Source organism: Thamnophis sirtalis, unplaced genomic scaffold (genome assembly GCF_051295495.1).
Source record: "Thamnophis sirtalis isolate CommonGarterSnake01/CBP01778 unplaced genomic scaffold, rThaSir2_p1.2 scaffold_1, whole genome shotgun sequence".
NCBI lineage: Eukaryota > Metazoa > Chordata > Lepidosauria > Squamata > Natricidae > Thamnophis > Thamnophis sirtalis.
Genome location: NW_028261381.1, coordinates 4,280,821 through 4,306,333, shown reverse-complemented (window position 1 = coordinate 4,306,333; position 25,513 = coordinate 4,280,821). Strand labels below are relative to the sequence as shown.

General features: G+C 42.0%; 1 protein-coding gene and 1 pseudogene across 1 annotated transcript in view; both read left to right on the top strand.

Annotated features, from left to right (window-relative positions):
• The window catches only part of ZDBF2 (zinc finger DBF-type containing 2), a 338,913-nt gene that overhangs the window by 62,493 nt on the left and 250,907 nt on the right, over window positions 1-25,513 (top strand). The gene's annotated exons all lie outside the window — the stretch shown is intronic.
• Window positions 19,688-21,383, top strand: LOC106546458 (small ribosomal subunit protein eS24 pseudogene; annotated as a pseudogene).

Sequence of the window (25,513 nt, the reverse complement as noted above, 5' to 3'; positions counted from 1 at the left end):
GTCATGAAACTTTACAAAAAAATTTACAGAACTCTACAAACTTTATAGAAGTTTGATGATGGTGGTGGTGGTGGTGGTGATGATGATGATGATGATGATGAGCAGCATTCAATTCATTGTCAAATTTTGGTGACCAGATACATACAGTGTATCTTCTCCATAACAATCTAGTCTTTCAGGTCTTCCAAAGGTGCATGCATTGGCAATGTAACTGAATCCATCTACCTTGCCTACTTACCATCTACCTTAAAACCACACTCATCTACTTCCAATCCAGCTTCCCTTAAGATATGTTCATTATATAGGTTTAATAAATAAAGGGAGAATATATAGTCTTGTCTCATTTCTTTTGCTAAGTTCTGTCCATACTGTGGCTTCTGACCTGTATATAGGTTTCTCATAGGAAAAATGATGTTTTGTGACTCTCAGTTGTCTTAGTACACGTCACAGCTTGATGCAATCAACAGAATCAAAGGACTTACTATAAATACTTAATATTCATGCAGTAGATAACAAGGTAAGCCAGGCTAAAACTAGACTGGGAATTTTAAAAAGAAGAATAAAAAAAGACAATGGCAAATCACTTCCATATTTTTCTTATATACTATGTGGATACATTCACATAGTCCACAAAAGCTGAGCTGGATGTTGGGCAGTTTTTAACTTTTGCTAGTTAGGAAAATCTATGTATGAAAACCTGAGCAACGGTATAATGCGTGGAGGATCTTTGCTTCTCACAACTACTGAAGAGTTAATGCACACTTAGTGGCTTCAGTGTTTTACACTGATTTCATCCTAACCACAATATAATAGCAATAGCAATAGCAGTTAGACTTATATACCGCTTCATAGGGCTTTCAGCCAAAGAAGGAGCAATTTATATGTGGTCCAAAAACCGGTTCTCCAAACTGGTTAGAAAGTTACCAACCAGTTCTCCCGAATAGCAATAGCAATAGCAGTTAAACTTATATACCGCTTCATAGGGCTTTCAGCCCTCTCTAAGCGGTTTACAGAGTCAGCATATCGCCCCCAACAGTCCGGGTCCTCATTTCACCCACCTCGGAAGGATGGAAGGCTGAGTCAACCTTGAGCCGGTGAGATTAGAACTGCTGAACTGCAGATAACAGTCAGCTGAAGTGGCCTGCAGTACTGCACCCTAACCACTGTGCCACCTCGGCTCTTAATAATATTTTCTGTACAATAGTGCTTCTTGTGTTTCTCAATCACAGAGTTTGAAAAAAAAAAAACCAATCAAAAGATTATGTTTTCTAAGTCTCTTTCACTCTCAGCTGGGCCAATGGAGGACTTTTTAAAGGAGAACATCACAGCACCGAAGGCCAGAGAAATATTCTTAGTCTCGTTACTTGGTCAAGAAATGTTCCTTAGGCCTCTAGAGGTGCAACATGCCTTTGCATTTTTTTTTCAACTTCTGCAATCTCTCCCTCTCCCTCCACTGTTTCTTTCCAGAACAACCTTCTGAAAGGAATTGGCACTGTGAGCTTCTTGACAGACAGATAAAAACACTATCTTCATCTATACCTCTTTCCAGCTCATCTTGAAAACACAACCACACGGGTATGGAGCACATACAGAATTACCACTGTACCAGAAAAAAATAAAAATAAAAAATAAATAAAACTTATGAGCACAGGTCACTTTTTAAACATTTTGCATTTAGCCCGAGGGGGCAGGTTCACACCACTAGCATCTAATTTTGTCAATCAGCAATTCTTTTCTGCTTGATTTACATGTAAATAAATGTAGCTGTGCACACCAGTCCTTCATTTGTGACGGCAGATTTCCTCTAAGGGGCAGGTTTGACACGGTGGATGATGAGGGGCTCTAAATGAGGATATTCATTTGTGTGTGTGTGAGAGTGAGTGAGTGTATAGATAGAGAGATAGATAGAGAGATAGATAGAGATAGAGATAGAGAGATAGATAGAGATAGAGATAGAGATAGATAGAGATAGATAGAGATAGATAGAGATAGAGAGATAGAGAGATAGAGAGATAGAGAGAGAGAGAGAGAGAGAGAGAGAGAGAGAGAGAGAGAGAGAGAGAGAGAGAGAGAGAGAGAGAGAGAGAGAGATGATGGATGGACGGATGGATGTAGGTAGATAGACAGACAGACAGACAGATATAGAGATAGATAGATAGATAGATAGATAGATAGATAGATAGATGGATGGATGGATGGATGGATGGATGGATGGATGGATGGATGGATGGATGGATGGATGGATGGATGGATGGATGGATGGATGGATGTAGATAGATAGACAGACAGACAGATATAGAGATAGATAGATAGATAGATAGATAGATAGATAGATGGATGGATGGATGGATGGATGGATGGATGGATGGATGGATGGATGGATGGATGGATGGATGGATGGATGGATGTAGATAGATAGACAGACAGACAGATATAGAGATAGATAGATAGATAGATAGATAGATAGATAGATAGATAGATAGATAGATAGATAGATAGATAGGGAGGATAGACAGGTAGGTAGGTAGACAGGTAGGTAGGTAGGTAGACAGAGACAGAGAGATAGAGATGATGATAGATGATAGATAGATAGATAGATAGATAGATAGATAGATAGATAGATAGATAGATAGATAGATAGATAGATAGATAGATGATGGACGGATGGATGTAGGTAGATAGACAGACAGACATAGATAGATAGATAGATAGATAGATAGATAGATAGATAGATAGATAGATAGAGATGGGGGTACGTAGGTAGACAGGTAGACAGGTAGACAGACAGATAGAGAGAGAGAGAGAGAGAGAGAGAGAGGGCGGGTAGACAGGTAGGTAGGTAGACAGGTAGGTAGACAGACAGACAAACAGACAGATAGACAGAGATGATAGATAGATAGATAGATAGATAGATAGATAGATAGATAGATAGATAGATAGATAGATAGATAGATAGATAGATAGATAGATAGATAGATAGATAGATAGATAGATAGATAGATAGATAGATATGGGGGGTACGTAGGTAGACAGGTAGACAGGTAGACAGACAGATAGAGATAGAGAGAGAGAGATAGAGAAAGAGAGAGGGCGGGTAGACAGGTAGGTAGGTAGACAGGTAGGTAGACAGACAGACAGACAGACAGATAGACAGAGATGATAGATAGATAGATAGATAGATAGATAGATAGATAGATAGATAGATAGATAGATAGATAGATAGATAGATAGACAGACAGATAGATGATAGATAGATAGATAGATAGATAGATAGATAGATAGATAGATAGATAGATAGACAGACAGACAGACAGACAGACATAGACATAGACATAGACATAGACATAGACATAGACATAGACATAGACATAGACATATAGATATAGATATATAGATATATAGATATATAGATATATAGATATATAGATATATAGATATATAAATATATAATGGATCAGAGATTTTGGAACCCTGCAATAGACCTTTGTGTGTGGAATATAAACACCTCCTTTCTAGACAATTTGTGTGAGACTCAGCCTTCTCAACCAATTCTGTATTAGATGCCACATAATGTGCTCCGGGATGCAGCGCCTGTTTCAAATACATCACGTAGTCAAATAGGCTTCAGTGTCAATGATGGGCTTTCAGACATGCTACAAATTGGACCACGTATAAATTGCTCCTTCTCAACTTCAGCTGCATGCCAGGAGATGTGATCTAGCTGCCAATTGCAGCATGCATAATCAATCTCCGCATGAGATATTTTTCTGCGCTCTATATTAACCGTAAAGCTGTGCTTTCTTGCAATGGCAAATACTGCCGCTCTCGTCCTCTTCCTCCTCCTCCTCCTCCTCCTCCTCCTCCTCCTCCTCCTCCTCCTCCTCCTCCTCCTCCTCCTTCTGTTTTTAAAGGAGTTCATCCTCCCATCCTCCCCTAACTCACTATAGAGTGTTGATTTTGTTAAAGAAGAAAAGAACCAACTTCAATGTTATATTTTAAGCAACCACATAGGGGAGAAGACAATTATTTGAAGATATTAGTGGTGGGGAGAGAGGGAGAAAGCCTTGAGTTACATCTTTTTCAGCAACACCCCACCCCCCTCTGAACACTTGTTGCTTTACTTAACGAGCCTATCTCTTTAGTGGCTATTCAGACAGGCTCAATAAAAACGCGGTGGGGTATTTTAAGATCCTTTCTGGCATCTTGTTCAATATTCATGCTGTTTTCCATCAGTGTTATAATGAAGAAGCTAGAAAGTGGGGTTGTTTAAAGGGGGGGGCAGAGAGAGAGAGAGAGAAATCTTCCCCTTTATCTTCCTCTTCAAAAGGCGGAAGGTTCATTTTCGACCCCAGGTGAAAAAAAAAGAGCACTATTTGTAAAAGGGCTTTTTGAAAGAACAAGCCAAGGTAATAATGAATAATGAATAATGAAATAATGAATGGAGGAATATTTCTCGGGGGCCCCACATGGACGAACACCATGGAGTCTTAAGCGGCAACCGGGCTTCCTTTCAACCCGCAACTTATTAGGTTGATGCTTCCCTGCCATCTTTTGTTCTGCATCCCTAAATCCTTCTTCTGAAGAATTATGTGGCAAACTCCAAGGAGCATCATCCCTTGGTCACCATAGTAACCCAAGTGCATTCTAGCTAGCAGGAATAAAATATTCCAGGCATCCGCCTTCCCTCAGCCATTCTGCTGTAGCCAACCTGGAGAGCCGCTAAATAGGGCATTTCTATTAACCAACATTTGGCACGGGGCAAAAAGAGACTGCACCAAAGTTAATAGCTACTCCACCTGGAGATTAGCTTAATGCCTGCTGTTAAGTGCTTCAGAGGCTTGTGTTCTGGCCAAGGCCTGCCTGGTACTAGGGGGAGCCAGCTTAAGTGGGCAGAAAGTGGGCAGTTGCTGCTTCTTTTAGAGTTAGGAATATGAGCAGGGAAGCCACATTCAAAACTCTATCCAGCCATTAAAGGTAGAGTTTCAGGTTCTACCTTAGATAGCACTTTGTACCTAAGAGAAAAGGCTGCCTGAGCACAAGAATTGTGTGCCAGTCAGTGGTGGGATTCAAATAGCAATAGCAGTTAGACTTATATACCGCTTCATAGGGCTTTCAGCCCTCTCTAAGCGGTTTACAGAGTCAGCATATCGCCCCCAACAATCAGATAGATAGATAGATAGATAGATAGATAGATAGATAGATAGATAGATAGATAGATAGATAGATAGATAGATAGATAGATAGCAATAGCAATAGCAGTTAGACTTATATACTGCTTCATAGGGCTTTCAGCCCTCTCTAAGCAGTTTACAGAGTCAGCATATCGCCCCCAACAATCCGATAGATAGATGATAGATAGATAGATAGATAGATAGATAGATAGATAGATAGATAGATAGATAGATAGATAGATAGATAGCAATAGCAATAGCAATAGCAATAGCAGTTAGACTTATATACCGCTTCATAGGGCTTTCAGCCCTCTCTAAGCGGTTTACAGAGTCAGCATATCGCCCCCAACAATCCGATAGATAGATAGATAGATAGATAGATAGATAGATAGATAGATAGATAGATAGATAGATAGCAATAGCAATAGCAGTTAGACTTATATACTGCTTCATAGGGCTTTCAGCTTTCTCTAAGTGGTTTACAGAGTCAGCATATCGCCCCCAACAACAATCCGGGTCCTCATTTTACCCACCTCGGAAGGATGGAAGGCTGAGTCAACCTTGAGCCGGTGAGATTTGAACAGCCGAACTGCAGAACTGCAGTCAGCTGAAGTAGCCTGCAGTGCTGCATTTCACCACCGCGCCACCTCGGTTCTTATAATCAAATAATTTACCAACCAGTTCTCCAGCCCTGATGACTAGCTGGGTAGGCGGGGCTCGGTGGTCATGTGATCATGTGGGCGTGGCCAAGTCAATGTCACTCAGGTTGATGGGGAACTTCGCCTTAGTTGTTACAATGGTAATAAGGGTTAACCGGAGAGGCAGTTTCTGTAAGCAGGGCAATAAAGATGAGGCTAGAAACAACACCAGAATGTTTCCTTCCTGCCTTCCTTACAGGATTAGCCTTGCAAAGTGGAAAAAAACAAAAGATTTCTTCCAAAAACCGGTTCTCCAAACTGGTTAGAAAGTTACCAACCAGTTCTCCTGAATAGCAATAGCAATAGCAGTTAAACTTATATACCGCTTCATAGGGCTTTCAGCCCTCTCTAAGCGGTTTACAGAGTCAGCACATCGCCCCCACAGTCTGGGTCCTCATTTCACCCACCTCGGAAGGATTGGAAGGCTGAGTCAACCTTGAGCCGGTGAGATTAGAACCGCTGAACTGCAGATAACAGTCAGCTGAAGTGGCCTGCAGTACTGCACCCTAACCTCTGCGCCACCTCGGCTCTAGGTGCGAACTGGCTGAATCCCACCACTGGTGCCAATCCTAAAACTCTATTATGGATACATCTGTTTGCCTTAACAAATTGCTTAAACTAGTGTAGAGAATTACTCCATTACAGCAACGGAGATGTTACATAGAAAACATTATTAGGACTATTGCACTATAACTGGCAGAACAACCTGAATGCACATCAATATGCTGCTCATACTGCCTAGCTGGTGACATGTGTGCAACAGTTAAGTTGGTTTGCAAATACGCCTCCTGATTAGAGATCATAGCTTGCATGCAACTCACATAACTGGTATTTTGTTGTACCTGTGATATATCACTCAAGTATGCCACAACTGACTGGTACTGACTGTGTCTATCAAAAGATGAAGTATTACAAGTTTGGTAACATGATCTACACCTCCTGCGTCTAACTAGAAAGTATTTTTCAAAAAATCTCAGTTGACTACAAGTCCTCAGCTTATGACGAGCGATTGGAACTAGAATTGCCATCACTAAGCAGCATGTTGATAAAAGGTCAAGTTGTGTGATGCTGTTTAATGGCAGCGGTTTTTAGCAATCCCAATTGCTGGGATTAAATGGGGACCATTTGGATTATTAAATGAGGATCTCATGTAATCACAACTTCTGAATTCTGCCAGATTTCTCATTGACTTTGCTTGTGGGAAGCCAGCGAGGAAGGTTGGAAATCACAATCACATGACTGTGTATGACTACAATGTCATAACTGTAAGCCAGCTTGCTAAGCAGATGGATCTCAATTATGCAGCCGCTGTGATGCCTGGAACCAGAGGTGGGTTCCTACCAGTTCTCACCTCTTCGGTAGAACCGGTTCGTCAAATCTACTGAACTGGTTAGAAGAGGTTCCACCAGTGGACCCGGAAAGCAGGCCACACCTACAGAAGAGGTTCCAAACTTTTTTGAAACCCACCACTGGTCCTTGGATATGATTATTCTACACTGTCATGCTCATATTTATAAAACTCAGTGCCTCTGTGAAAGGTAAGGATGACTACTGCGTTTGTGGTGCAATCAGAACATTGCGTGTGTTGAAGTTGTTTTAACGCAAACCAAAGATGCCTTTTAAAAAGCAAGTTTACATCCTATTCTTATGCATGCCAGTGCTGTGTGTGAGGGAATTTAAGGTGGTTCTGACAAGTGTCGTCGGCATCTTCATATCCAGTCACATGGGCGGCAAGCCACTCCCATCCGGTCACATGGGCGGCAAGCCACTCCCACAAAGGTGGCCACACCCACAGAGTAGGTTCGAACAATTTTTGAAACCCACCACTGGCTGGAACTCCAAGGATCAGTTCTAAGTCCCTCTCATTTAGCCTCACTGTAACTTTGAATAGTCACTGAAAAGACGAATGTAAACTGATGGTAAATAAAAGCAGAGAAGTGAAGATGCAGATTTAATTATGAATGACAAGGCTATGACATATGTCCAAAAATAGGAATTGGCATTACTTGGAATGTTGTCTTTGTGTGAAAGAAGGAATGCCTAGGTTGTTGATAGTTGCGTATTACGCTCTACCGAATGGGGATAATGAAAAAGCAAGGAATGAGTTTGGGGGAAACTGTTCAGCATTCTGAATCAATGCAAATCAAGGGAAAATTTATTCTGTTAGGTGACACAAATGGATAGGTGGCAATGAGATGAATAAATCAAAGTGGTGGTGATTGGTGAATTAGAAAAAAAGTCTGATTTTTGTGCATAAGCAAGGAGAATGAATAAACTGAAAAACTTGCTTCATTTAATTGTTTGTGATGAAAGATTATGAAAGTTAGTCAAGAATACAAATCTGACAAGTGATTCCAAATGTGGGACAGACGCTTATTTAGTAGTGTTAAAAGTGGATGTTAGAAAAAATTAGTATGGAAGAAATGAAAGCAACATAAGAGACTAGCATGAAAGTAAAAACAATTGCAGATAGAGAAGGGGTGAGCCCTACTTGAAAAAGTATTAGAAGGTAGATTATTTCCTTACAGAATGAATGGAAAATAAATTTAATGACCACGGAGGCTGGTTGGAACAGACTGAAAAGAATCATGCCACAGGAATGGGTGGAATTATGCTAACCGAAGTATGCAAAAGGATCTGTGTTGGAATAAGGAAGTGGGGAAAAAAAGGCTGTGCGGGATCAAATTATAAAACAAATATATGATGGAAGACTACATGGGTGAAGAGGAAAGAAAGACCAAAAGCATCATGGTTGGATGAAACTGAAGAGATTTCTGAAAGAAAGATGGGAAGTTAAAAGAACAAAAGGCAGTAAGTATGAGGTCCAAGGATGGTTTTGAGGGATACGCTGATATAGATTTTATTTTGAGACTTTATTTACTTAACTGTACTTCATCATTTTCAGTGCTTTCCATACTGCTCCTTACTCTGAAAGGGAATAGTCTGAAAAGCAATCGTGGCAGGTTGTTTTCTGACTTCCTACATGTTTTCCAGTGGTGGTGTTTCAAAAAAATTTCGAACCTACTCTGTGGGTGTGGCCCCCTTTGTGGGAGTGGCTTGCCGGCCATGTGACCTGGTGGGAGTGGCTTGCCGGCCATGTGACCTGGTGGGAGTGGCTTGCCGGCCATGAGTTCTCTCTCTCTCTCTCTCTCTCTCTTTCCTTCCTTTTGTCTCGCTGTCCCTTTTTCCTTTTCTTCTTTCATCGCTCTCTCACTTTTTCTTTCTTTTTTTCTTTATTTCTTTCTCCTTTCTTTCTCTTTCTCTCTCTGTGTGAGTCTGTGTGTGTGTGTGTGTGTGTGTGTGTGTGTGTGTGTGTGTGTGTGTGGCTGGCAGTGGCGGGTTTCAAAAAAACTTTGGGACCTCTTCTGTAGGTATGGCCTGCTTTCCGGGTCCACTGGTGGAACCTCTTCTAACCGGTTCGGTAGATTTGACGAACCGGTTCTACCGAATAGGTGCGAACCGGTAGGAACCCACCTCTGATGTTTTCTGATAAAATGTGCATTCTTTCTTTTGCATAATGCAGAGAGCCTCTTGCTTGATTTGTGGCAAAATCATCCTTATTAATATAATTTGCCTTTTAACTGACCCACCTTCTATACACAGACTAGTCAATTGAATACCAAATGTTCATCTGTTCATATTTCTCAATTAAAAGGTACATTCTGGCAGTGCATGTTTGCAATTTTTGTGAAGAAAACTCTTTTTTGGGGTGTTCTTTATTTCTCATGCTGTTTCTTCTTCAAATACTTCAAATACTGGCTTTTAGGGCGTTTCCCTTCTTGGAATGAAGGGTGTCGTGTAATAGGTTTAGGTGCACCCCACAACTCCACAGAGCAGCTGCTTCACCCTGCTGGCTCCTATTTAAATGGTTGTCCACTAGGACTCCAAGATCCCTCTCACAGTTACTGTTGTTGAGCAAGGTACCACCTATAGTGTACCTGTGCATTTTATTTTTGTTGCCTAAATGTAGTTTCCACCCATTGCTTCTTCTTCTGCCCTCAGGTGCCTTGGAGAATAGTTTGATTCTCTCTTCTTTGTGGCAACACAATCAGATAAATCCTTGAGCCAAGGTGGCGCAGTGGTTAAATGCAGCACTGCAGGCTACTGCTAGATCAGCAGTTCAGCGGTTCAAATCTCACCGGCTCAGGGTTGACTCAGCCTTCCATCCTTCCGAGGTGGGTAAAATGAGGACCCAGATTGTTGGGGGCAATATGCTGACTCTCTGTAAACCGCTTAGAGAGGGCTGAAAGCCCTATGAAGCGGTATATAAGTCTACTGCTATTGCTATTGCTATTGATCTTAGCTAAATCCCAGATCCCTATGCCAGAGTTCCTGTTTAGTTTTTAAAAACTAGGCCCATCTATTGCAGTTTGTGTCACCGCACTGCTACTCTAGAAAAGAAACCTATTCTGTGGGAGAACAATGGACGCTGAAGTTTCCGTGCAATTTTATCTGAATGGATGTTGATCGTGAATGGGACAAACCCATTTAAGCCACGGGACCTGGGGATGTATGTGTGAGTAAGTTTTAATTTGTACATCTATGAGGCAATGAATAAAGTGGTGTAGTCCCAAAATAAGACAACGCAAAGTGATGCTGCTTCTGTCCTTAAATAACATTAGCCATCCTCTCCTGTATCATTTGGAGCGTTGCCCATATGGGAATATCAGTGTTAATATACTATTTGCTTCAGTTGAATTATGCACTAAAGCAGCTATCAGGGTTGGAAAATATTGTCCTCCTTTAAACTCAATCATTTGAACGAGTCTCTCCTGAGGACGGGCCAATCGCTGTCTCTGAACTTCTCAAAGACGCCTCAGTTGTATATCTTCGTGTAGATTACCTGTAAATGTCTACCTATAGCTAATTTAAATGTTCAGGAAGTTGTTCTGTGAAAAAGCATTCGGAATACAGATGGGACTTTCCATATTAGCGTTCTTTTTCATGCCAACATTTGCTACCAAGGATAATATAGCAGGTTAGCCATTAAGACCAATTTGTACGGGGGGGGGGGAGTTCTGTGACATGGCTGCTTTCATTCTGTGAGGACTTTTTTAAAAAAAAAATATTATTAATTCTATTACAGAAAAAACACAAAAAGAAAAGAATCATCTTTCCTTACCTTATTACTGTAACACACTCTACATGGGGCTGCCCTTGAAAAGTGTTCGTAGACTTCAGCTAGTCCAGAACACAGCCGTGTGAGCGATTGTGGGTGCACCCAGGTACACCCACGTTACACCTATCCTCCGCGAGCTGCACTGGCTTCCCATTGGTCTCCGAACACGCTTCAAAGTGCTAGTCGTTACTTTTAAAGCCCTACATGGCATCGGACCTGGGTACCTGAGAGACTGCCTCCTGCCGATTACCTTCCATAGACCGATCAGATCTCACAGGTTAGGTCTCCTCCGGATTCCATCTGCCAGCCAATGTCGGCTGGCGACTCCCCGGGGTAGGGCCTTCTCTGTTGCAGCTCCAGCCCTTTGGAATGACCTCCCCGTGGAGATCCGGACCCTTACTACCCTCCCGGCCTTCCACAAAGCCACTAAGTCCTGGCTGCTCCAGCAGGCCGGGGGCCTGTTGAAATACCCAGCCCCACGGTAACTATGACTGTTGTGTATTTTAAAGTGTTGTTTTGTCTATTTATCCCCTTCCCTTGTTTATTGTAAGCCGCCCGGAGTCCTTCGGGAGTGGGCGGCATACAAGACCAATAAACTACAACTACCACTACTACTACATCTTGTAGAAAGCATATCCATTGGTCACAAGTACATTTCGTGCGTTCCTTCCACAATCACATATATTCCGTTCAGTTTAATTTGTATATGTTAAAAATTTATATATTTTACTATCACATTTTCATTTAATTAAGATTTCATAAACACAGCCACCTGCTGGCATTTTTTTCTTCTTCCTCCAGTCTCAATCAATCTGACATATCTTTATATCTTTATAACATACTCTAAAAGAAAAAGTCAATTAATAGGACATCGAACATTTCCTCTCTCTAACATATCTTTATTATTATTATAGTTAACTAGAGGTTCTTGACTATTTTTCTCTCCTTGGGAGGACTTTTTGAGGGAGGAAGAAAGCAAGTGAACTAAAAAGTAATGGTAAACTTTCTTTTTTTCTTTATCAGAGAACCTCAGCTAAAAAAAAAGTCATTTCATTTAACTCCTTATCAAAAGGCCATGTCATATACATAGCAGTCCATGCACTTTGTCATAAAATGAGGTGCAAACATGTTTCCCAACAACCAGATAATGTTGAGGAAAGCTAGTTTGGCACCCTTTTTGTAAGGCTGTTTCAAAGCATTTCATCCATCTGTCTGAGATTTTGCTTCCCTCTGGCTGTCCCTTCTGACATAGTGCCAGCTGTTATGCATTTTCAATGCGGTTAGAATATTGTGTGCCAAACTGACGCTTCTGCACCGGCCTAGTATTGATTGGGCTAGAGAAAAAGGGAAGAGTGGAAATTCAGATGCTGCTTCCAAAAGACATTGTTTGAGTTTGAACGTCAGCCGTTTGCAGAACTTATTCACATTGCGAATAAAATCACGATGTGTATTTTAATGGCAGCCCTACATTCCAAGGCTTTAATTTGACTTCCTATGTGGGAAAGATTTTTCTGTTCCAATCAAATGTTGGAATATCTTTCTCTGTTCACCAGTCATGCATTATCACTTAGCAAATGACATGCTTTCTCAGCCTTCAATCTGCTGCAAATCCAGGAAAGTCATTGCCTCTTTGCAAAAATCATGTTTAAGAGACTGTCACATAAAGGTTGCATTTATAAAACATTTGATCTGGTCAGTGACGATCCTAATGGCTGCATTTGTACAACATGCTTAGTTCTTTTAAATATTTTTGATTTGCTTTTTTGCTGATTTGTGCATGAACTCAATCTGTTGGGTTTGTTTATAGTTCAGCGTTCTATAAGAACCTAGAAGATTGGTTTAATTCAATAACTGAGCTGAATATGTCACATAAACTCAGCCAGATTCCATGGGCTTGAAATATCAGAGTCAAGGAAATAGTCTAAGTGAAAAGCTAATACAAATGTTTAATCTTCAAGAGAATAAATATTTGGCAGTACTTCCACATAGGTCAAAACTGATGACTAATGTCTTAAAAACGCTCTTATCCACATGGATAAGATTGGTTTCCATGATGCCTGGAGATAAGGGAAGAAAACCCAGATGTAGTGTATAAAAAAGCGACACTCCAACTGTGAAGACTTTGTACTGAAACCAAGATTAGTTTCAGAGACACCGTACCATATGGGTACAAGATAACTTTTCCTCGAAGCTCATGTCACTTGGGATAGCCTCAAGTATTTTTCATAGAGATTGAGAAACCTACTTAGCTTAAGGTGGCACCTTTTAATCTAATAGCTGACCTAGCTGCTCCTGAACACCATTTGAAGTTCCCCAAATTCTATTTATATAGAGTAAGACGTTGGATTAGGAATGAGAAACCTATGTTCTAGTTCATCCTCTGCCATACAAAGTACAGAAAAATGTTTATGTTGAATGTTTATTTTATTTATATGCCACCCTTTTCCCCCCGAAGGGGACTCAGGGCGGCTCACAACTCAACCAAGGGAGGGGGTATCATCTGGAAGGAGCAATAGGTAATGCTCTCTTCCACCACCAAAATATAAATGAACACTCCCCCCCTCCCATCACTCTAAACCACATTTTCACCTGCAGAAGGCAGATGACAAAATGATCCATCACAACATGGGTATATTTATCACCTGAAACAGGATATAGGTTTAGTAGAGAGAAGTATGGGGGATGAAAATTCCGTTACTAAATATGCATACCTTGCTTTATAGGAGCTAAGGAGCAATTCAACTTCATGCTTGCTCCAATTGTCTGTGTGTAGCTTATTATTGTTATTATTATGCATTAAACATGAAACTCAGTCAACTGAGCATTTAAAAATGTATCACAAATATCATTCACTGGCGCTGATGGTTGATACCGGTTTCTGACACCATCCTAGGTATCAACCAAGTATCTTCTTAAAATGTACGATGTTCCAAGTAGCACAGTTTTTTTGCAGTTCCACTGGTGTTATTGCAGGAAGCTGCAATTTCTTGATGTATTTTGTAAAATTATCATTGTTGTTATTATTATTGTTATTATCTTGGTTCTTAGGTACTTTACTCCCTGAGTTAGGTTTATGGTAAAATGGCTTTGTTATGCTAATACACTATTATGCCGTGATTTGCATTAATTCAATGAAAGCAACATTTCTAGATAATGAGGGTTTCCCACGCACTCATATATCATTTCATGATAGTTATAAGGGAAGAGTAGCTGGGACATTAGAGGAAGGTACAAAATGAGACAGAAAGAGTTCAGAATCATCTCTATTTGAATACTGATCATAGGGTGGACTGAAATCATGGAAATCAGAGAATGTGTGCCTAAACATAATCTTGCCTTTGTACAAAAGAGTGGATTATCTCCTTGACGGCGTCTGAAATACTGATCTATTTTTACTGTAGTTAATCAACAAGGGTAAAGCTTGACTTTTCACAGGACTGCCCAAGCTGTCTGCAGTTCAGGGATTACTCAAATATTTCAACAGGGTCCAGTTTAAATATCACTTCTTACAGCCACATTGTGTTGGGTGATTCAAGACTTCTTTTCTGCTTGAATGACATCACTTAACACAGGCCGCTCTATAACCAAGGGAGGAGATGTTCCGTGGGAGTCAACATCTGGATTTATTGACTGAGGCAAACATAACTGAGTAACAGCTTGCCTCACTCAATATTTACCTGTAGAGACTATAAATCTTGGCATTGACCAACAGTGAAAGTCAATATATATGCAATGTTACATACCTCCCTTTTGGCCAAAGCAGCCGTTCGCAATATGGATTTTATTAAGTATAGTTTAATACTGAATTACAGCGCAGCTAGAGCCGGACAGTTATGCGCATGGAATGCAGATTTCATAACAGGCAGCCACCTTTTGCCTGCTGTAATCCCACAGTCACGATGAGGAACGAGCATTGTTTGAGGCTAATGTGTTTTTTGCTGATGGCTGAAAATTTACAAGGGGGCTTCAGAAGAACCATGTTAAACAAGATGATGTCATTTTGCTAGGGGAGCAATTGGCTCCCTTATGAATAGCTGCAGGGTATCTGGTATGCATGAAAATCCATTGTTAAGAAGACAAATGGCACATTACAGCAGCCTCTCGATGGCCATCTCGGTTGTAATCTATGTCGTTCGGCTAAGTAAGGAATGATATAGAAGAACCCTCAGCAGTTCCATCAAGAGTACTTTCAGTTTTGGGTTTGGCTTTAACTAAGCAGCCAGTAAATAACTTCATAACAGCAATGGTCATCTGGCATTTATATATTATATATTTATAATTGTATGTGTGTGTATGTATGTGTGTGTATGTATGTATGTATGTATGTATATGTATATGTCTAATAGATACATATATGTATATATACACATACATACATACATACATACATACATACATACATACATACATATGTATTTAGTGTCACAACCCCCAGTATGCCCAAATATGGGAGGAAGATCACTACTTCCATTCTCTGTCTATCGGCTCGTCACAAGAGACCATCCAGACAGAAACCCAATATTTTTACTGTTGCCTTTATTACATTTGTGTTATATTTGTGCTGATAAATAAAAAAGGGGAGACTAGTATAGATCTATTTCAAGCTATTTAGCTCTCATCAGCTAGCCATACCCTTACTGGGATTTGAACCTGGGCTATATTACATACTAGGCAGACATCTTAGCCATTAGGCCACAGGCTCTTATCCGTTATCAGCGAAGCCAGGGTGAAAGGTATCTATTAGATTTTTACAACCCCCGGTATGCCCAAATATGGGAGGAAGATCACTACTTCCATTCTCTGTCCTTCGGCTCGTCACAAGAGACCATCCAGGCAGAAACCCAATATTTTTTACTGTTGCCTTTATTACATTTGTGTTATATTTGTGCTGATAAATAAAAAAGGGAGACTAGTATAGATCTATTTCAAGCTATTTAGCTCTCATCAGCTAGCCAATCCCAGTAAGGGTATGGCTAGCTGATGAGAGCTAATCCCAGTAAGGGTATGGCTAGCTGATGAGAGCTAATCCCAGTAAGGGTATGGCTAGCTGATGAGAGCTAATCCCAGTAAGGGTATGGCTAGCTGATGAGAGCTAAACAGCTTGAAATAGATCTATACTAGTCTCCCTTTATTTATTTATCAGCACAAATATAACATACATACATACATACATACATACATACATACACACACACACACACACACACACACACACACATATACACAATTACCAACCTAATCCAAAGGGAGACTCCCAAAAAAAACCGAGACACAGAACAGGATAACGGCATCGCCCTCCTCCCTTACATCAAAGGCACCACAGAAAAAATCAGCAAAATTCTCCACAAACACAATATCAAGACAGCTTTCAACACTGACCAAAAAATAGCCAACATCTTAAGAAACCCCAAAGACAAAATCCAGCTAGAAAACCAAGGAGTCTACGAAACACCATGCAAAATCTTCCCTGCAACATACATAGGACAAGCGAACAGGAGAATAAATGCACGCATCGCAGAACACAAGAACACAGTAAGAAAAAAAGAAAAAACTTCCTCCCTTTTCCAGCACCTTAAAGCTACAGGACATGAAATTAATTTTGAAGGAACCAGGTTAATCTCCAAAACTAAACACTTCAACAAGAGAATAATTATGGAAGCTATCAAAATAGAAAAACACCCCCACAACATGAATAAATGTGACGATACCTCCCACCTACCAGACATCTGAAAACCAGCACTAGTCAACAAATGAGCCCCACACACCAGCCAGACCGTTACAACACAAAACAACGACGGACACACAGCCAGCACCAATCAGCACCAATCCACCAATCATGATACACCACACAACCAATCATTCCACTTACTGAAACAAAGCCAGCACTTCACATACACCCCCACCAAGATTTATAAAAAGACGGCAGCCCCGACCATGCTTTAAGCCGAAAACACCAGCCTGAGGATGGCGAGTGAGACCTCGCTGAAACGTTGCCAAGACAACCTCAACCTTACATGGGAACATGCTCTGATACTAAGGAGCTCTATTACCCCTCCCCGCTTGAAAAGAACTCTGTTCCAACTTCCAGTTGCCTCACATTCTGTTACCTCAGTTCAAACTGGCAGATGTTCCACTCCTTCACTCAGGAGCGGTCCGGGGCTCCTTACAGTATTAAACATCGGTACCTCACCAAAATTCTATGCCTTCCACCTATGAAAATGTTTCCAGATTCAAGACAGTGGGAGCGATATTCCCTTATGTGTTTCAATCACCGATCACCGCTGAGCCAACGGATTGTGAAACGAATTTCTCCTACATTGTTTCATCATGAAGCACGGGTATCTAGCTAGTTAATTATATACCTTTTAGCACAGAACCTGTTCGCAAACTGTCCAACTAGTCAAGTGTGAGGAAACGAAACCAGTGTCTCTCTCTTCTCAGACCCCTTTTGCCTTGAAGAGTATTCGGAGACTTCAACTCGTCCAGAACGCAGCCGCGCGAGCGATTGTGGGTGCACCTCGGTACACCCACGTTACACCTATCCTCCGCGAGCTGCACTGGTTACCGATCAGTCTCCGGATACACTTCAAGGTGCTAGTCGTAACTTATAAAGCCCTTCATGGTATTGGATCTGGGTACTTGAGAGACCGCCTGCTGCCAATTACCTCCCACAGACCCATTAGATCTCACAGGGTTGGCCTCCTCCGGGTGCCATCTACCAGCCAATGCCACCTGGCTACTACCCGGGGGAGGGCCTTCTCTGTGGCAGCTCCGGCCCTCTGGAATGAACTCCCCGCAGGGATTCGGACTCTCACCTCTCTCCAGGCCGGCAGGGGTGATGAGTTCCCTCCCCTCTCGACATGTATGGTTGTGTGACTGTTGTCTACTTTTATTATTTGTATTTTGTTTTTTTATGTTTATGTTCCCCTTTTTCCCCCTTGAATTGTTCGCCGCCCTGAGTCCTCCCAGAGAAGGGCAGCATACAAATAATAAAATTCTATTCTATTCTATTCTTATTTCAAAAACCTGTAAATTTTTCTTCTCCGCATCCTCTGTCATCTTTATTGCACGCTTCAGAACCACTTTCTGGGTGTTTTCATGTTTTGTAGTTGTCTACTATAACCTGAACTAGCCTGAAATTGAGCACAACAGGCGCAGATTGTGTAAATCGTTTCTGAGAGGCACTATGTGTTGTTTTTTTCAGAACACTTGCTATTTTTTTGTCCTGCAGAAAAGCATGAGCTCATGGTCTGAGAACAATATATTTCTTTTTTTTTTTAGTTTTCTGCTATTGCCCGACGTTTTTTTTAAGTAACAGTGCTTGAGAACCTCAAAATGATTGCTCCTAATATGAGGTAAAGATGCCATCTTGACCCTGCTTTAGATGCAGTCGTTCTCTGATCTTCTGTAAAGCTTCTTTGAATACCTGGAATACTATGAAATGCTCCCGCCAGAATCATATTTAATGTGGGACTACTTCATGCAGAACTCTTCTCAAAATATTCCTTTCTTTCTTCCAGTTCCAGCTAATAGAAATAATGCTCCATGTATATATATTTATATAAAGAAACTATCCTTTCAGAACTGGCTGCAGTGTAGAAAGCAAGTGAATTAAGGAGTACTGAGCAGAAAGAAATTGTGGCAGGCATATATCCCCATGCTTTTTGCTGTATTTTTGTAGTTCAAGAAATAGAGCATATAATGCTTCCCTGTGGCTCTGGTTTGCTTTTGAACTTCAGAAGGAAGGTTCAAGCATCTTTGAAGCAATGTAGCAGAATCATAGCATGAGGAAGCAAAATGGGGCCCTTGCAAAAATGCCGTTTCAGAAACCAAAAAGTGAGACTTTACTTGGGTTAAAGTAGAATAAAAGATCTTCCAATGTTGTACTTTTAGAGAACTCTTTTGTTACAAGGACATCTCTAACTAAGAATTTCTTTGTCTCTGTGGATCATTGAAGGCGTCAGGTTGGATACATGGGCCACTATATGCTTATTGGGAAGCCTTCAGTGGTGGGTTTCAAAAATTGTTCGAACCTACTCTGTGGGTGTGGCCTCCTTTGTGGGAGTGGCTTGGCGCCCATGTGACCGGATGGGAGTGGCTTGCTGACCATGTGACCGGATGGGAGTGGCTTGCCGCCCATTTGACGGATATGAAGATGCCGACGACACTTGTCAGAACCACCTTAAATTACCTCACACACAGCACCGGCATGCATAAGAATAGGATGTAAACTTGTTTTTTAAAAGGCATATTTGGTTTGCGTTAAAACAACTTCAACACACGCCATGTTCTGATTGCACCACAAACGCAGTAGTCATCCTTACCTTTCACAGAGGCACTGAGTTTTATAAATATGAGCATGATAGTGTAGAATAATCATATCCAAGGACCAGTAGTGGGTTTCAAAAAAAAATTGGAACCTCTTCTGTAGGTGTGGCCTGCTTTCCGGGTCCACTGGTGGAACCTCTTCTAACCGGTTCGGTAGATTTGATGAACCGGTTCTATCGAACTGGTGTGAACCGGTAGGAACCCACCTCTGGAAGCCTTGATACTAATAGACAGATAATTTCAGGGCAACACTTAAGAAGGTCAAAAAGAGCATCTTTCTTTCCCTTCAGTTCCAGTTTCAACCAACTGTAAACTGGTGTTATACATAAATTGCAAAGAGAAATTTGATTCTCCCTCATTTGAATCTTATAATGGCTGCCAAAGAAGCCAAGGTAAATGCAGATGCAATCATTTTCTAGACATTTGATTTTAAGAATGTTTGATAAATGTCTGGCTTGTCTCTAATGTGTATCATGATAGGTTTTTTTTATTTATTCTTCTATGCAGGCAGGCAGGACCCCTAACCATGTCATCATCGATTCATTCTTGGGTTTTTCCAACATGGCAGGATGGAAATGAAGAGAGTTAATAGGACAATGCCAAACTAGGTGTTATTCACTAACACAGAGTTAGCAATAGCAATAGCAGTTTGACTTATATACCGCTTCATAGGACTTTCAGCCCTCTCTAAGCTGTTTACAGAGTCAGCATATCGCCCCCACAGTCTGGGTCCTCATTTCACCCACCTCGGAATAGCAATAGCAATAGCAGTTAGACTTATATACCGCTTCATAGGGCTTTCAGCCCTCTCTAAGCGGTTTACAGAGTCAGCATATTGCCCCCAACAACAATACGGGTCCTCATTTTACCCACCTCGGAAGGATGGAAGGCTGAGTCAACCCAGAGTTATTGATGATGCTGTGAAGAACCAAGGGACAACCAATCCCATTAACACAGTCTTTGGTCAAAAGCATATGATTTGCTACAGATTGCACATGCTATTGTGCAATCAGAGATGAAGCACCAGACTTCCATCTCTAGATGGAGCACCAAGGAAAAACTAAAACTTTTTATTCAGGAGAAATATCATCTGTGGCGCTAATCAAAAAATAGCAATAGCAGTTAGACTTATATACCGCTTCATAGGGCTTTCAGCCCTCTCTAAGCGATTTTACAGAGTCAGCATATCGCCCCCAACAACAATCCGGGTCCTCATTTTACCCACCTCGGAAGGATGGAAGGCTGAGTCAACCCTGAGCCGGTGAGATTTGAACAGCCGAACGGCAGGACTGCAGTCAGCTGAAGTAGCCTGCAGTGCTGCATTTAACCACTGCGCCACCTCGGCTCAAAATATATGGGATTGCAGAGGCATGTTTAGGAAAGACTGTTATAAATGTTGCGGCCATAGTCCTAGCTTACATCAGTGACCCTTAGCACTAAGCAACGAAAGACACCACAACCACTGCTGGTCTCGATGTGTTCCAAATCATTACAAGCCAATTGCAGCTGCTATTGTTTATGGACAAGAAAAAGGGGGGGTGCTGAATCATGCTGATCGTCCGTTTGAGTGGTGGCCCTTTTGACATGACAAGTTCAAGAGGAAGCACAAGAAGGACAGAGTGTGTGAAGCACACCTTTTTCCCCTAGTACTCATTCAGGGAAATTGATTCCCTGAAAGAGAAAGGTTGCCAGGATCCATGACACGGTGACCATCACAACGAGGAAGCTCGTGACAAATGGCTGCTTCAGCATAAACAGATGGTAATTGATGATCTTCATCCTGGAAAAGCCACTACAGCCAAAAGAGAAATCCATAAAAAGTTGGCGAACATGTACAAGACCACACCAGATGTCATTTGGCTTCAGGACCTGCTTTAGTGCTGGGAAGACAATAGGTTTTTGGCGATTGATTCTATGATTCTCTAGATTATGCAAAAAAAAAATAAACCAGGAATGGTTGAGATGGAAAAAAAAAACCAGACCTCAAGAAAATAATTCCAAAAGCGTAATAATGGGATAACAAAGATCAGAGGAATAGCTGAAGCAAATGTGAGGGCTGACAAGTGAGCCAGCCGAGGAACAAAACAGGAAAATGGAAGTAACACACCATACTATCTATGAAGGTTGTACAGATGTCAGTTCTAGGAATACATTTCTATAAAAACTGAAAGAGAAAAAATACTTAATAGGTTTCTGGGGGATATAGTTTATAGACCACGGAAGACTACAGTATCCTTTTTTTTAGTTATTTTTGCTGTTAGAACACCCCCCCCCTCCAAATTATGCGATCCAGAATCAGATCGTCCAGTTTACAGAACTCACAGTGGGCTGCGGCTTTCCGGAGAGCCGCCACATATTCGTTGAACGATTCGCCCTCCTTCTGGTTCCGTGTATTGAACTGGTCCCGGCAAATGTATTTAGATGGCTTCGGCGCGTAGTGGGTCTTCGGTGTTTGTTGTAGTGCAGACGAGGATACTACTTGTAGAGGGGTCGGTTCTGAGAGGTTTTTCACCATCTCGAATACTTCCCGGCCGCAGTACCCTAGGAACAAGTTCTTTTTCCAGGCTTCTGGAACGCCTGTGAGATCGTTCGCTTCCAGGGAACACTCGAATCGTAGCATGTACGATTCTCAGTGTTCTGTAGCTGGACTGTACGGAGTTGGTGGGGTGTGCATAGCCATTCTGGTTCTCTCTGGTTGTTCAATGATGGCTTGCTTGATGCCTCACAAGATGCTCCGGGCTGGATGTACTTGCCTTCCAATCCCATCCTCGTCGCCAGTGTTAGATCGGGTAAAGGAGGCACAAGGGCTTTAGTAAACAACAGCTCTTTATTTCAAGTCAAGTAAACATCCGGCTGGCTGAATGGTTGGGCGGCATCCCCTTTTAAAGGGATCTGTCAAACCTCTTGACCAATGAGATTCAACCTCTGTTCCCGCCGGAACGGAGGACCTTGGTGGGAACCTCTTTCAGTCTGTCAGTGTGGAAGGGGGATATCTAACATCTGCTACCAGCAACAATAAACTGATCTACCAAGAATTAAAGTGCGCGGAGCAAAAATAATCTCATGGTTATTCAACATGCGAGCAAAAGTTGAACTCACCGGTTGTGCAAACCATGATAGAGCCAGTTTAGGCTAGTAGTTAAAGCATCAATGCGCTCTACATGGGGCTGCCCTTGAAGAGCATTCGGAGACTTCAGCTCGTCCAGAATGCAGCCACGTGAGCGATCGTGAGTGCACCTCGGTACACCCACGTTACACCTATCCTCCGCGAGCTGCACTGGCTGCCCACTGGTCTCCGGATACGCTTCAAGGTGCTGGTCGCTACCTATAAAGCCCTACATGGTATTGGACCTGGGTACTTGAGAGACCGCCTGCTGCCAATTGCCTCCCACAGACCCATTAGATCCCACAGATTAGGCCTCCTCCAGGTTCCATCTACTAGCCAATGCCATCTGGCCACTACCCGGGGGAGGGCCTTCTCTGTGGCAGCTCCGGCCCTTTGGAACGAACTCCCCGCAGAGATTCGGACCCTCACCTCTCTCCAGGCCTTCCGAAAAGCCATTAAAACCTGGCTGTGCCGGCAGGCCTGGGGTTGATGAGTTCCCTTCCCCTCTCGATTCGTGTGGCTGTTGGTTGTTTTTAAATGCCTTGTATTTGTAGTTTTTTGTGTTTCCCTTTCCCTCCTTGGGTTTGTGCGCTGCCCTGAGTCCCGTAGGGAATAGGGTGGCATATAAATAAAATGAAAAAAAAAAATCAGGCTAGAAAGCAATTCTACTCCCGCTTTAGCAACAAAGTCAGTCGAGTGATTTTGGCCCAGTCTTTTTCTCAGCCAAACAATGTTGTTGTGGGAAAAAATAGGAGGAAGGAATATTAGGTATGTTCGCTGGGATTTTTTTTAAAAAAATCTTTTAGAAAAACGTTTATTTGCCTTTTCCCTTTCTTTGGGATCCACAAAATGATTCCTCTCCATTTTAATTTGTTTTTTTGTTTTTGTTTTGAAGCTCAGTTCATGAATTTATCTGACTGGCAAGGGCATAATCTCTCCCATGACATAAAGCCACATTTGAACTAGATTTTCTATACAAATGTCATATTTGCTATATACCTTTCCCTCAAAAGAAGGATTATGTTTATGTGCTCCAGGCATCTGTCTGGAGTGGTTCAATCACAAATGTCTTTGCTAATACGATAAAGGATAGGAAGCAGAGCCGCTTCCACATTGCACAGATCGACTGCATTTTTGTAAGCCAGAGCAGTGATTGCCTTCAAATATTTTTAACACAATAGAATCACTTTCTCAGCCTGGCTTGCGTCCTTCACAAGGCCCTCATTTTACTGGCTGGGATTATGGAGGACTGAAATACACGCCAAACGGAGCAAAACGTTAGATAACTCACAATTTTCAGCTAGTGGCATAATGTGTATGTATCAATCAAAGATGGATGTATCAATCTATTTTTACTATTTTCATGGCAGTTGGTAATGTATACCGGTAGTTTTCTATTTGTATTTTGTATCTGTTCTGTTTAAGTTGCAATTTAAAACAAATTCTCATGGCCACATGTAAGTTACCGTGATTATGTGTTTGTACATGTATTTAAATAAATAAATTTAAATGAAATCATTCCCAATAAATGAACAGAGGAGTGTCCTGCCACTGCTTCATGTCATATCCAGTGAAAGAAAGGTCATGATTTCACTTGGAAATTAACTTCACAACCAGAGGTGGGTTCCTACCAGTTCGCACCTATTCGGTAGAACCGGTTCATCAAATCTACCAAACCGGTTAGAAGAGGTTCCACCAGTGGACCCGGAAAGCAGGCCACACCTACAGAAGAGGTTCCCAAATTTTTTGAAACCCACCACTGGTCCTTGGATGTGATTATTCTACACTGTCATGCTCATATTTATAAAATTCAGTGCCTCTGTGAAAGGTAAGGATGACTACTGCGTTTGTGGTGCAATCAGAACATTGCGTGTGTTGAAGTTGTTTTAATGCAAACCAAAGATGCCTTTTAAAGAACAAGTTTATATCATATTCTTATGCATGCCAGTTCTGTGTGTGAGGTAATTTAAGGTGGTTCTGACAAGTGTCGTCGGCATCTTCATATCCGGTCACATGGGCGGCAAGCCACTCCCATCCGGTCACATGGTCGGCAAGCCATTCCCACAAAGGAGGCCACACCCACAGAGTAGGTTTGAACAATTTTTGAAACCCACCACTGTTCACAAACAATAAAAATCCAAATCAGATCAGTTCATACTGGATCTGATAAAGATCGCTTTCTCACAAGTTGATAATAGAGTTTGAAATCTGTAGTCTCCTGATCCTACTGGACTCCATTGGGATCAAATCACATGCTTCTACAGCCATGGGCAAGCAAACTATTTTTTTCCCAAAAGGACAAGAAGTAGGAACTGATGGGGTCATCCCCACTTTGCCTTTCTGGGCCTGCTCCAAACAAGCTGAGTAGTCTGGTTCCTTGCTGCACTTTGTTCCATCTTGCACAAATGTCTCCATTCCAATTAGCTGGTGAATTTCAGGTAGGTAAGTATTGTGGCCCAGCAGGAGCCGTTGGAGCTGCCACCAGACTCTGACAGCGAGGGGCCCTATGAGTCAGCTTTGGAGGATGTGGAGGACCCTGGACTGGGTTCAGACTCCGAGCAGGACGCAGAGAGGCTGGTTGGCCACCAGGAGGCGCCTGGGCCGTGGACCAGTGGGGAGGAGACAAGGGAGAGTGGTCCGGATGTCAGCAGTGAGTTGTTCCTGGATGCCGGGCACCGAAGAGCTAATAGGCGTCAGGAACAGTTGCGCAAGTACAGGAGGTAATTGCACTCAGCTGGTGGTCATTAGGCTCCTCTCCAGACTATAAAAAGACTCCTTGTGCACACGCCCCTGTTTGCAGAAGTCAACGCAGGATTGAATGTCGGAAGACATTACTGTGAGCTTGCAGGCTGGATTGCTGCCAAGCCTTATCTGTGTTTATTGCTGCCCAAGCTTGTCTGTGCCGGTTTGCTGCCAAGGACCTGTCTGTATGTTAATTAAATGCCGTAACTTATCTTTGGCTCGGAGTGTGTGTTGGTGTGGGACGAGTGGGGGTCAGAACAGGTATGTCTCTCCCAGTCTCTGCTTTCTGCCTTTGAACACCATTATGTACTGGGTAGTGGCACTGCCTACTACAAAGGTCTAAACTTTT